Source organism: Muntiacus reevesi, chromosome 6, assembly GCF_963930625.1.
Source record: "Muntiacus reevesi chromosome 6, mMunRee1.1, whole genome shotgun sequence".
NCBI lineage: Eukaryota > Metazoa > Chordata > Mammalia > Artiodactyla > Cervidae > Muntiacus > Muntiacus reevesi.
Window position 1 is genome coordinate 69,356,678 of NC_089254.1, and position 13,104 is coordinate 69,369,781.

At 36.3% G+C, this 13,104-nt stretch overlaps 1 protein-coding gene and 1 non-coding gene across 2 annotated transcripts in view; one reads left to right on the plus strand and one right to left on the minus strand.

Moving 5' to 3' along the window:
* The window catches only part of ZNF804B (zinc finger protein 804B), a 524,794-nt gene that overhangs the window by 228,036 nt on the left and 283,654 nt on the right, over window positions 1-13,104 (plus strand). The gene's annotated exons all lie outside the window — the stretch shown is intronic.
* LOC136171260 (U6 spliceosomal RNA) lies at window positions 6,996-7,106 on the minus strand. Its single transcript, XR_010663807.1, has one exon. It is a non-coding gene; the product is annotated as a U6 spliceosomal RNA (small nuclear RNA).

Sequence of the window (13,104 nt, forward strand, 5' to 3'; positions counted from 1 at the left end):
CTCTTCCTTTTATTATGCTGTCTAGGTTGGTCATAGCTTTTCTTCTAAGCAGTAGCATCCTTTAATTTCATGGCTGCAGTCATCACCTGCAGTGATTTTGGAGTCCCCCAAATTAAAGTCTTTCAGTTTCCATTGTTTCCCCATCTATTTGCCATAAAGTGATGGGACCAGATGCCATGATCTTAATTTTTTGAATGTTGAGTTTTAAGCCAGTTTTTTCACTCTCTTCTTTCACTTTCATCAAGAGGCTCTATAGTTCTTCTTACATTTCTGCCAGTGTGGTGGTATTTACATATCTGAGGTTATTGATATTTCTCTCAGCAATCTTGACTACAGCTTGATTCCATCTTAATAACAATCTTCATCCAGCCTGGCATTTCACCTGATGTACTCTGCATATAACTTAAATAAGCAGGGTGACAATATACAGCCTTGACGTACTCCTTTCCCGATTTGGAACCAGTCCATTGTTCCATGTCTGGTTCTAACTGTTGCTTCTTGACCTGCATACAGATCTCTCAGGAGGCAGGTCAAGTGGTCTGGTATTCCCATATCTTTAAGAATTTTCCACAGTTTGTTGTGATCCACACAGTCAGAGGCTTTGTTAAATCAATAAAGCAGAAGCAGATGTTTTTCTGGACGTTTTTCTTTTTCAATGATCCAGCAGATGTTGGCCATTTGATCTCTGGTTCCTCTGCCTTTTCTAAATCCAACTTGAACATCTGGAAGTTCACGGTTCATGTGAACCTTTTCCTTCATGTTCCTTCAAAAGGATTTCCTTCATCCTTTTCCTTCATTCATAGTTTTCACTTGACCATCAAAATGAGTACCAAGAGTTACAGTTTTATCACATTAAACTTTCCATTTTGCAGACATCAGAATATTTCTATTTTAAACGTTCTATAGTCTGTAGTAGAGGTTTAAAGGTATAAGGATGAATGGACTAACATTTTTCCAAATATATTGGGAATCAGATTTTTATTGTTGTTGTTCTTCAGTTGCCCAGTTTTGTCTGACTCTTTGAGACTTCATGGACTGCATCACACTAGGCCTCCCTGTGATCCTCTTCTCCTTCTGCCCTCTTTTTGCCCCAGCATCAGGGACTTTTCCAATGAGTCATCTGTTTACATCAAATGACCAAAATACTGGAGTTTCAGCTTCAACATCAGTCCTTCCAGTGAATATTCAGGGTTGATATCACTTATGATTGGCTGGTTTGATCTCTTTGCTGTCCAAGAAACTTTCAGGAGTCTTCTCTAGCACCAGAGTTTGAAGGCATCAATTCTTCAGTGCTCTGCCTTCTTTATGGTCCAGCTCTCACAACTGTATGTAACCACTGGGAAGACCATAGCCTTGACTTATATGGACATTTGTTGGCAGAGTAATGTCTCTGCTTTTCAACAGACTGTCTAGGTTTCTCATCACTTTCCGGCCAAGAAGCAATTGTCTTCTGATTTCATGTCTGCATCCACAGTGATTTTGGAGGCCAAGAGAGGAAATCTGTCACTGTTTCCAGCTATCCCCCTTCTATTTGCCATGCAGTAATGGGGCCAGATGCCATGGTACTAGTTTTTTAAATATACTGTCCTAAGCTCTCTCTTTTACTCTCCTCCTTCACCCTCATCAAGAGGCTCTTTAGTTCCTCTTTGCTTTCTGCCATTTGAGTGGCATTATCCACACAAAGAAAGCTGAGCCCCAAAGAATTGATGCTTTTCAACTGTGGTGCTGGAGAAGACTCTTGAGAGTCCCTTGCATTGCAAGGAGATAAACCAGTCAGTCCTAAAGGAAATCAGTCCTGAATATTCATTGGAAGGACTGATGCTGAAGCTGAAGCTCCAATACTCTGGCCACCTGATGCAAAGAACTGACTCCTTAGAAAAGACCCTGATTATGGGAAAGATTAAAGGTGGGAGGAGAAGGGGATAACAGAGGATGAGATGGTTGGATGACATTAATGACTCGATGGACATGAGTTTGAGCAGGCTCTGGGTGTTGATGATGGGCAGGGAAGCCTAGAATATTGCAGTCCATGGGGTTGCAAAGAGTCAAACATGACTGAGCAACTGAACTGATTGATCTACATATCTGACGTTATTGACATTTCTCCTTCCTATCTTGATTTCAGCTTGTAACTCATTCAGTCTGGCATTTCTCATGATGTGCTTAGCGTATAAGTTAAACAAACAGGGTGACAGCAGACATCCCTGTCATACTCCTTTCTCCATCTTGAGCCAATCAGTTGTTCTGCAGAGTTCTAACTGTTGTTTCTTGACCTGCATATGGGTTTTCCAGGAGACAGGTAAGATGGTCTGATATTAACATCTCTCTAAGCACTTTACACAGTTTGTCAGGATAAACACGGTCAAAGATTTTATAGCATAATCAATGAAACAGAGATAGATGTTTTTGAAATTCCCTTGCTTTCTCTATAATCCAGAGAATGGTGGCAATTTGATCTCTTGTTCCTCTTCCTTTTTTAAACCTAGCTTGGACATCTGGAAGTTCTTGGTTCATATAATGCTGAAGCCTAGCACATAAGATTTTAAGCATGACTTTCCTAGCATGGGAGATGAGTGTAATTGTCTGATAGTTAGCACATTCTTTGGTACTACCCTTCTTGGGAATTGGGTGTGAGGATTGATCTTTTCCAGTCCTTTGGCCATTGCTGGATTTTCCAGATTTGCTGACATAATGAATGCAAAATCTTGATGGCATCGTACTTTAGCTATTTGAATAGTTCTGCTGGAATTTCACCACATCTACTAGCTTTATATTGGTATGCAAAACCATTAAACATTTGTGTTTCTTTAAAGAAAAAAATCTACCATCTCACTCATTTTATAAATAATTTTTAAAGGATGCAATCTCAATTAAAAACCATTTTTTGAAAATATAAATTTATTTTTATTTAAAAATTTAACTTACTAAAATCATGCTCTTTCCTACATGTACTCTACTTGGCAGTGGTCCATGAACTAGGAGAGGGCAGCTTCTGTGAGATGCAGGCCATCATGTAGATATATGAAGGGTAGTGAGGGAAATCTGGTGACTCTTCCTTATTTGCAGGGACTTCTGTACACAGCACACAGCAGAAACTCCTCTGTGATAGGTTCAAGTATCTGAGTTCCTTAACCTTGCATCTTTGACTTAGTAGGACTGCCATTAGAGAAAAAGGAAGAAACACAAAAATTCATGGTCTAAAATAGTTGAAAAAGTGAAGTCACTCAGTCATGTCCTTTACAACCCCATGAACTGTAATCTTCTAGGCTCCTCTGTCCATGGGATTTTCCAGGCAAGAATACAGGAGTGGGTTGCCATTTCCTTCTCCAGAGGATCTTCCTGACCCAGGGATTGAACCCGGGTCTCCTGCATTGCAGGCAAGCTCTTTACCGTCTGAGCCAGGAAAGGTTGTATGTCCTGTTTTAATAGGAAGATGTGAATCAACATACCTTATATAAAGGGCGAGGATCATAAATACTAGAAGACTGTAACAGGTACAGGAACCACAGACCCTTTAGCATTATAAAATCGTTCTGTACCCACCATGGATGATTTATTGATCCTTTCTTGTTGACAAACTGATTGCATACATGCCAAAATGAACAGACTGGAAGCAGAAGCAAATTTAGATGTAAACAAAACTGTAATGGATAATACATTTTTTCTTCTAATAGGAGCCAATAAACCTAAGTATTCCTTCAATATAATGCACCCTGTGCCTCAAATATTCCCATGTAAATGGAAATATAATTTCCAGTATTTTTTTTTCCTTTGGATGAATCCTCAATTTGTAAAAAGGTAACATGGCATATCCAAGTTCTGGCAAACAAAGATTCTGATAGTCATAAAGTATATTAATGTAATATTAAAGCAATATAGCCAGGCTAGAAGGCCTAATTGTTTAAATTCTTTCTCCCTTTTTCTAGTCCCTATTCCAATAATAAATATTTTCCAGCATCCTCATTCAATTTATTTCCTTCTCATACCTCCAATTCTCTTATGGCACTAATGACTACTAATGATTTGTGATTCACCATATTTTTATTAATTGTGGAATTTCCTTCCTGCCCCACAGCACAAATAATCTATTTTTAGAAAATAATTCCAGTCTACTTTCTAGCTTTTGCTATGTTTAGCTTCTTATTGAGTAAAATCAAATTCCTTTCCAAAGTGCTTAATGCTTACTGCCTACACAAATGATGAGCATTTCAGTGGCTTAGTGGTTAAGAGTCTTCCTGCCATTGCAGGAGACCCAGGAGACATGGGTTCAGTTCCTGGGTTGGGAAGATCTCCTGGAGGAAATGGCAACCCACTTCAGTATCCTTGCTGGGAAATCTCATGGACAGAGGAGCCTAGCAGGCTACAGTCCATAGGGTTGCAAAGAGTTGGACACAACTGAAAGTGTGCCCACACACACACACTTACACACACATACTCTCACACTCACACACACTCTCACACACTCACACTCTCACACTCACACACACACACTCTCACTCACACTCTTACACACACACTCACACACACACACTCACACACACACTCTCTCACACACACACTCACACTCACACACACACACTCACTCTCACACTCACACACACACACTCACTCTCACACACACACACACTCTCGCAGTCACACACACACACACTCACTCTCACACACACACTTACTCTCACACTCACACACACTCACACACACAGACACACTCACACTCACACTCTCACACTCACACACACACACTCTCACACTCTCACACACACACTCTCACACTCACACACACACTCTCACACTCACTCTCACACTCACACTCACACTCACACACACACACACACTCTCACAGACACACACACACACACTCTCTCACACTCACACTCACACACTCTCACACTCACACACACACTCTCACACTCACACACACACACTCTCACACTCACTCTCACACTCACACACACACACTCTCACTCACACACACTCTCACACTCACACACACACACACTCTCACACTCACTCTCACACTCACACACACACTCTCACACACACACTCACACACACATTCTCACACTCACACACACACACTCACACACACTCTCACACTCACACACTCTCACACTCTCATACACACACACTCTCACACTCACACACACAGTATACTTAAGAACCATGTAAGCAGCAAAATGAAACACCAAGGACACCAGTACATAAATTCTCGCTCTTGTTTGCCTTGCTCTGCTCTGTAGCTTGCTTTATTCCCTGTTGCTAACATCTTACTGTTTTTCTTTGTTTGGTCTCTATACCGTGTATCCCTTTTACTTGATGTATCTCCTGGCATTTACCTCTGACTCACCTTAAATACCAGACTGATTTACACTCATCACAGTGTACTTCCAGAGCTTGAAACCTCTTTTTCCTTCTCCCCCTAAATCTAGTTCTAGACCTTAAGACCCTATGTTAGGCCTATTTCATTCCACAAAAGAAAAGTGGGCTTAAAGTCCAACGAAGTTGAATAAAGCCAAACGTACTTGCTAAATAAATTTAAGTGGTACCTCATTTCCAAGCAAATCATTTCTTAAATAATGGTGATACTTTCTTAACTTGAAATAATTTAAGTCATTTCTTCTCTTCGAGTCTATTATTCAAAGTCCTCCATCAAATAACTCTATGTAGTACAGCCTGGGATTTTTTCCTATGCTTTTCCCAGAAGATTAGTTATTTACATAATCCTCAAATGCTTGATTCTTACACTTGTGTGTCATTGTCTTCTGTACAATAAACATTTGTAACTATTTCAAAACATCCTTCAGCTCAAGCTCTTTCAATAAGCAATTGAACATACCCTTATGACAGCAGCCATATGGCCTCACCTATTTCAGAGTGCACATACAGGAGTTTGATTTGTATAGAATTTATATTGTTACATTGTTATAAGGAGAAGTTTCAAGTGTAAGGCTTATCTCCCCAACTGGACTCTAAGCACTAGACAGAAATCATGTATCTTGTCTATATATCTTTGAGTTACTTGAAAACCTTACATATTACTGATAGAAACATAATAAACATCAACAGTCTTGGCTTTGTAAGGAATTACTATTGTTTAGCTGCTCAGTTGTGTCCAACTCTTTTGCAATCCCATGGACTGTAACCCTCCAGTCTCCTCTGTCCATGGGATTTCCCAAGCAAGAATACTGGAGTGGGTTGCCATTTCCTTCTCCAGGGGATCTTCCCAACCCAGGGATGGAAACTGCAACTCCTACATTGCAGGTGGATTCTCTATTGCTGAACCAATTGGCCTCCTTTTTCATACTTTAATTTTATTTTGAGAACACATTTCTTATTGGTGTATTAAATAAAACTTCTCTGTAGCTAAAGGAGTAAGAACACTGTTTTACCACTATAAAAAGAAAAATAAAATCTCTCTACATTATGAGAGCATGAATTCAAATGACAAAGAAATGAGATGTGGAATGAAAATAAAATTTCACCAGAGAGAGATCAAAGCTTTATTTATTCTTTTGAAAACATGGGGATGTGGATATTCAAAGTTACTGTCTGAATTGTTGGTCAACATGAGAGAGATTTATTCTTCTGTTTCACATAGAGTGATACTTGACATGGGAGCATATATTTTAAACACCATTTTCAAATGGGCAAAGAATATATGTGTTCACTGATGTGTGTACAGCATAAATGCTTAATTATAACACTAGTTATTAGAAAGCTTTATATAATAAGAAAAGGAGCAGAGATCAAACCACATGTTTCTTTTTTGTATCTATGAGTCTGTTTCTCTTTTGTATATAAATTCATTTGTATTATTTTTTATACTCCACATATAAGTGGTATCATATAATATTTGTCTTTGACTTACTTCACTAAATATAGTATTCTCTAGGCCCTTCCATTTTGCTGCTAATGGCAATATCTCATTCTTTTTTATGCCTGAGTAATATTCCATTGTATATGTATACCACATCTTAATCCAGTTATCTATTGATAAAAATACGGAGTGCTTCACAAATTTGCATGTCATCTTTGCACAGGGGCCAAGCTAATCTTTTCTGTCTATAGTTTTCCTATTTTAATATATGTCCTTTCAAAGCAAGCACTAATTAGTGTTTGCTTTTAAATTTTCAGATGGTTTCTGTCAATGCTGCTTTGATTATTTCCTACAAAAGAGGAAAAGTATAGGTTATTGCTAGATATAACTAGAGATACTACTTGCACTATAGATATGGCAGAATTGCTGTCCTCTTCCAAATTTCTTACCCTAAGCTTTTCATCTAACTCCACCCCAAAAGTGGGCAACAAAGCAATGAGAAATAAGCATCTGCTCATTTCAAACATGCACAAGCTCATTTACATGCTAGGACATCTGTGTAATATATAAATGAAAGTATAGGGTCTTGCTGCTGGGTTTTGAGAAAAGCAATGCCATTATTGGAATAAAGTTTCATTTCTTTCATTTTAAGAAAGTTTATTTGATTTTATTCTTATAAAACTAATTAGTCTTTGTTTTGAGCATTGGAGTAAAATGTAAAGTTTGAAAAAAGAGATTATCCAGGCTGTCTCCCAGAAGCTTACACTGTCAATATAGTATTAGATATGTTTATTCCAGACTTTCTAAGCAGACTTTTCTTAGTTTTGATCATATATATGTAGTGATTTACTCAGTTAATTTTACAACTTGTTTATAAAATAGGTTTTATCTCTTGATTCTTCATCTTGCATAAATTTCATCATAAATAATATTATCTTACATAATTTTCACTGTGCTTGAGTTAATGTTAAATCTGAGTGATTTAATTCTTTCATCATAGGCTAACTCTTCCCTATTAATTTCTTTTATTCAACTGACATTTGTCTAATGCACTCAGTTGTAGAAAATTTCAAAATATAATATGATGCAGTATTTATATAAAATTCAGCAGCAGCATTATTATAAGAAATTATGTTTCTTATTTCTATAGCATCTCTTTCATATTCATTAAATGTGCAGAGATGATGACCATGCATTTATGTAATTTTGACCTATTACAACATGCCAGTGAAATTGTTTTTTAAGATATTTCATGACATTTATAATCAATTTTACTCAAATTTAGGATATTGATTTTGCTAAAGAACATTGTATTTTACTTTATTTGTGCTCTTGTCTGTCTCTTAAATGAGATTGCTCTTATATTCTTTCTTGACTGATGTATATCTTAATTCCCATAACAGATTAGAGCTAACTAAAGTTTTAGTAAATTAATTAATTAGTGTATTTTTGTAACTTTTATTATGTTTGTTTGAATGTATCTACAAAGCCTCTAAAACATCTGAAAAATATGTTTGACTTAAAAAGTAGACAATATTTGTTGGCATGGCAGTTTTCTAAAGATAAGCTAAATGTTAAAGTTTTTTCTTGGATACTTTTAATTTTGCTAGTGTAGTTTTCAGCTACTTGTCAGCTAAAACCTTCAACTAAGATAATATTGTATTTATTCAGATTGTTTGACTCAAGTGTATACTTCAGAAAACTTCCATAGAAATGTTCCTTCTTTAACATCATCCTTCAAGAAAAATGATTCTGTTTAGAGATCTTCCCCCACTTTATTGGTTAATCACATATTTATTTGTTGCAACACTTTCTTAAAAATACTCAAATTGTTTTTTGCTTTGTTTTAGTCACATTTATTTTTATCACATTCATTAGTATAATAAGGCTTACATAGGAGATGGTTATAAAAACTTATCCTCTTCATCAGTTTCCTGTGGATCCATTTTCCATAGAGGAGAAGCAAATTATAAAAATTAATTCCAGGCTATATGCCAGCTTTTGAATTGAAATCAATTAACACACAGAAAGAAACAGCTGATGGTCTGGACTAGATTGTTTGATTTTGTTGTCGATAATGTCATTCATTTTGTTTTGCTTTCTGGAAGAAAACTAAAAGTTAAGTGATGACTAGTCCTTCAAGAACTTCAGATTTCCAAAGATTCCGGCATATTGCCTGCTTTTTTATTGCTACAGTTCTATTCTCCCTGTGCCTGCAGGTGTAAATGACATGAAAAATAATGAGAGGGAAGATAAGGTGTCAGAGAAGGAAGAGGTTTGATTTGCACACGGGAAAACAGGTGGGCAAAGATGAAATTAAGTGGTTAGAAAATTGAAGCTGTGTTAGAAAATATTATAAGGAGTTATGAATTTTGAGTCACATGAAATACACTATAGGTATAACACACATAATAGACATACTATCTAGCTAGCAAGGATGATTTTAATTTTATCAAGTTATATCCCAAAGAGAATCTTAGGAAAACTTTAAGAGTGGAAATCACAACTAAAATAATCTTTGGTGCTATTCCAATACCATAAAAGCATGCATCTGACTTGATTGATTTTGTACAAGGAACAAGCCATTGCACATTTCCTCCTAGATTCTTTCCCTTAATCCCAAACAAGCCCCACCTCCAGTTGGACTGATGGTACCCATTCCAAACTGGAGCCTGGTTTGGCAACTTCTTGGCTCTTTGTCGAATTTTCTTTCTTCCCTCTCAAGAGATCTAATGTGAGGTGTCTTCATCTAATTTTTTCTGCTGGCATTTCTTATAGTCATGAAGGTATACCTTTGATAATCCTTTTCTGTAAGTACACATACATTCTTTGTAACACCTCTGTACCCTTTCTGTTCTCCATTTTCTGGCAGGTATCTTAGGAAATCACTCCCACTATAAATTATTATAAAATACCTGGATTATGATTGAAAGATAAGACTACTTTTCAGTAAATCATGTTACTAATAACTCATTACACTTTCCTCCAGACTTCTCTTCCTACTACACCCTGTTTCTTGATTAATGGTGCCAAGAGATGCCCAATTAATTTCTCCACCTCTCAGACCAGTAAAGCGGAAATCATAAAGGTTCATTCCACCCTCACCCCAATGATAATAACTGAAACCTGAAAACTGAAATGATAATAATTGAAACCAAACGTCTATCTCTTTATCACCTCTCATATCTGACTTTTCCCCTTCCTCAGAATACTGGATTATTAACTTAAGTCAGGCTTTCATCTCTTGTTTCCACCATTTCAATATTTTTTAATTGATCCTGCATCTTTTGTCACCCCTTTCTTATATATCCTTAAGATTGTCATCAGGGTAAGATTTTAAGTTGCTAATCAGATCATGCCATACTTTTACATACAATTCATCGTTAACTTCTCATTCCCCTAAACTTAAACCCCATCTTCTTGGCATGGCACTTGAAGGCTACAATAATTGAGTTTCTGCTTGCCTGTCCAGGCTTATTAGAATCCACTCTACATCACACTCTGTGTTGTAGCCATCTCAGAATTCATCATGCCGGTTTGCCCCTTCACAGATGTTTTCTCTGCATTTAACAGACTTCTTACTCTCAGGCCTTGCTTTCCTTGCCTAAGCAATTATATCTAAGATTAATATCACACTACTTGTTATTTGTTTTAATGTTTCCCTTTCTACTTACTAATGTTACATTCTATCATTTTTAATTGCAGTTATATACCCTTACAATTATATTCTGGGTTAAATAGGCTGTTGTGAGCTAGCCTAGAAATCTTACTATTATCTGTAAAGTGTTTCAATTAAAACAAAAGCCACAAGTTCCAAATGACTGACTGGAAAGCAAATATTTGGAACATAACCTATTGTAATTTCATTCCCACTGGTTATAACACCAAATGAAGAAACAAGATCAAACCTCAGAGGAAGACTTGCTTGGTTGTTAAAACATGTTTCTAGTGATGTATGCATGAGAGAATAAAGAAAGGTATGTTTCTGTTTAACATTAAATGCCAGATGCTATTTATACACAATAAAAATTCTGGAAACAACAGGGTTTGGCTCTAAGTTTAACAATGAACTACTAGGGAATTAAGCTCTTAACTGAATAATGGATGGCAAATAGTAGAGTTGAGTTTCTTACTGTCTGAGTGGGAGATTATAGATAAGCAAGAGGAGAAGTGTGTTTAGGGGACCAGTAAACACACGCATATGAATACATATGCACACAGAATAGTACACATAAACATATTATCTTGCTTTGTCAGCTGAGAGAGCTTAGAAGGCAATGACACCCCAGTAGCAATAAGCACAGAATGCACCTGTGTCTTGGTTTCTAATACTCTTCTTCAATTAAAGAAACCAAGGACAATTAGAAAAATGCTTGATGGCCTGATTCTAGGGCTTGGCAGAAAATATAGAAGATTATCTTGGAGCATCTTGATATGCTAGAAAGTAAGGAAGTACTCAAAAAACAAACCAAACACATGTCATTGATGGTTGTATGTCAAAGAGACATACGAATCAACTGAGAAGTCCAAAACTGGAACAATTTGACCAACAAAATATATAAAGTAGAGTGGATTATAACCCAAAGTATAAAACAAACACCAGTTAGTCCATGATGATATAAACAATTGAGTAAAGAAAAACAATGAAAGCATAGACAAATCTCTTATGCAGTAGAATCCCAAATAATTAATGTAGATATTTAGCCATCAAGGAAGAGGAACGTAACTGCCACTCCTTCATTCCAGGCTGTGCATTGTGACTTTCTTCCAGAGTATAATATGGAAAGGAGGGAAAAATGTAAATCATACAGTAGATAAACCTGACAGATATTCCTTTAGCCAAGTGAGAAGGTTTACACTAGTAATGATAAATTGTGTTGATAATATATACCTTTGTTATGGTATAGTAAGGATAGCTGTTTACCTCTGTGATCTTCCTCCTAAATCCTATAACATTAGCTTGATCATGAGGAAACTTCAGACAATTCCCAATGAAAGACATTCTGCAGATATCTGACCAATACTCAAAACTGTCAGGGTCATCTAAAACAAGGAACATCTGAGACTGTTACAGTATAGAAGATCTAAAAAAAATATGATGACCAAATATAATGTGGTGTTGGGAATGAGATCCTGGAACAGAAATGGGCATTCAGTAAAAACTAAGAGAATATGAATTATCTGTGAACTTTAGTAGATCATTTGTAACAATATTGGTTCCCTTATTTTAACAAATATATGATGAACAGAGCGTTAATAATACAAGAAATAGTGAAAGTCTCTTGATTGCAAATTCTATGTATTTTCAAAGAAAATATTTTATACATCCCTCTTGTATTTTTTGCATAAAAATAGTGACTTTATATTGTGTTTTTGCATAAAGGACCTTGTATCATATACAGTTAAATCTTTCATCCTTTGGGGGAAAAATTGCATTGGTTTCAGCTGGCACATCCCATTGCTAGTGTTCACACACAGAATGCTCTTTTATGTGATTCTTTTTTACTGGCTCTTGACCATGATTCTCCTGCATATTTAATGTTCTTGGACTATCCCTCTGATACATTTTAGTGAACAGACACCATTATCTATCTCTCTTAAGTATTTTTTTTTTTAATCACATAGTAAGATTACCTTTACCATGCCTACCTGAACCGATATGTTGTGCCTTGGGATGACAGCTCTGAATGGGAGGTTATGAAATAATTCAGTTGAAATATAACAATTTAAATTTTTCAGCGTTTATAGTCTTTCCTATATGTAGAGTCTAGTCATCACAGGCTATTTACTTTAAAGCAGTAATATGACTTTTTTTCTTGTTACATTATTTAAAACATTTGCAACATAGATTGACAAAGAACAAAACAAATCACTACTCTATTAAGTAGCGAGAGTGTGTGAATGGCCTCAAGGGGAATTTGAAAATCTTGACATAATGAGATATAAAGTATAATTGATTGGTAGGGAGCCAAGACTGATGCCCTCACTACCATGACATTTAGGTTGGAAGACATCTGTAGTTTCCTTCCGTCTGACTCAACAGATGGGCATGGTAAAAATTTGTGCACATGGTGTGTGTGTGTGTGTGTTTGTATAAACTAGACTGTCTAGCATATTGAATGCATTTCTTTATTAGAAATGTTGTGCATAACATTTTAAAAGCAGTATGTGTTTTACTGATATACATTCAGAATGCTTAAAATGTGAGCTGGGGGCCACCATCCCAAACTGGATTTGAGAGATACCCTTAGAACTATCTAATCAACCTTTAAGTTAGCATCACTTTT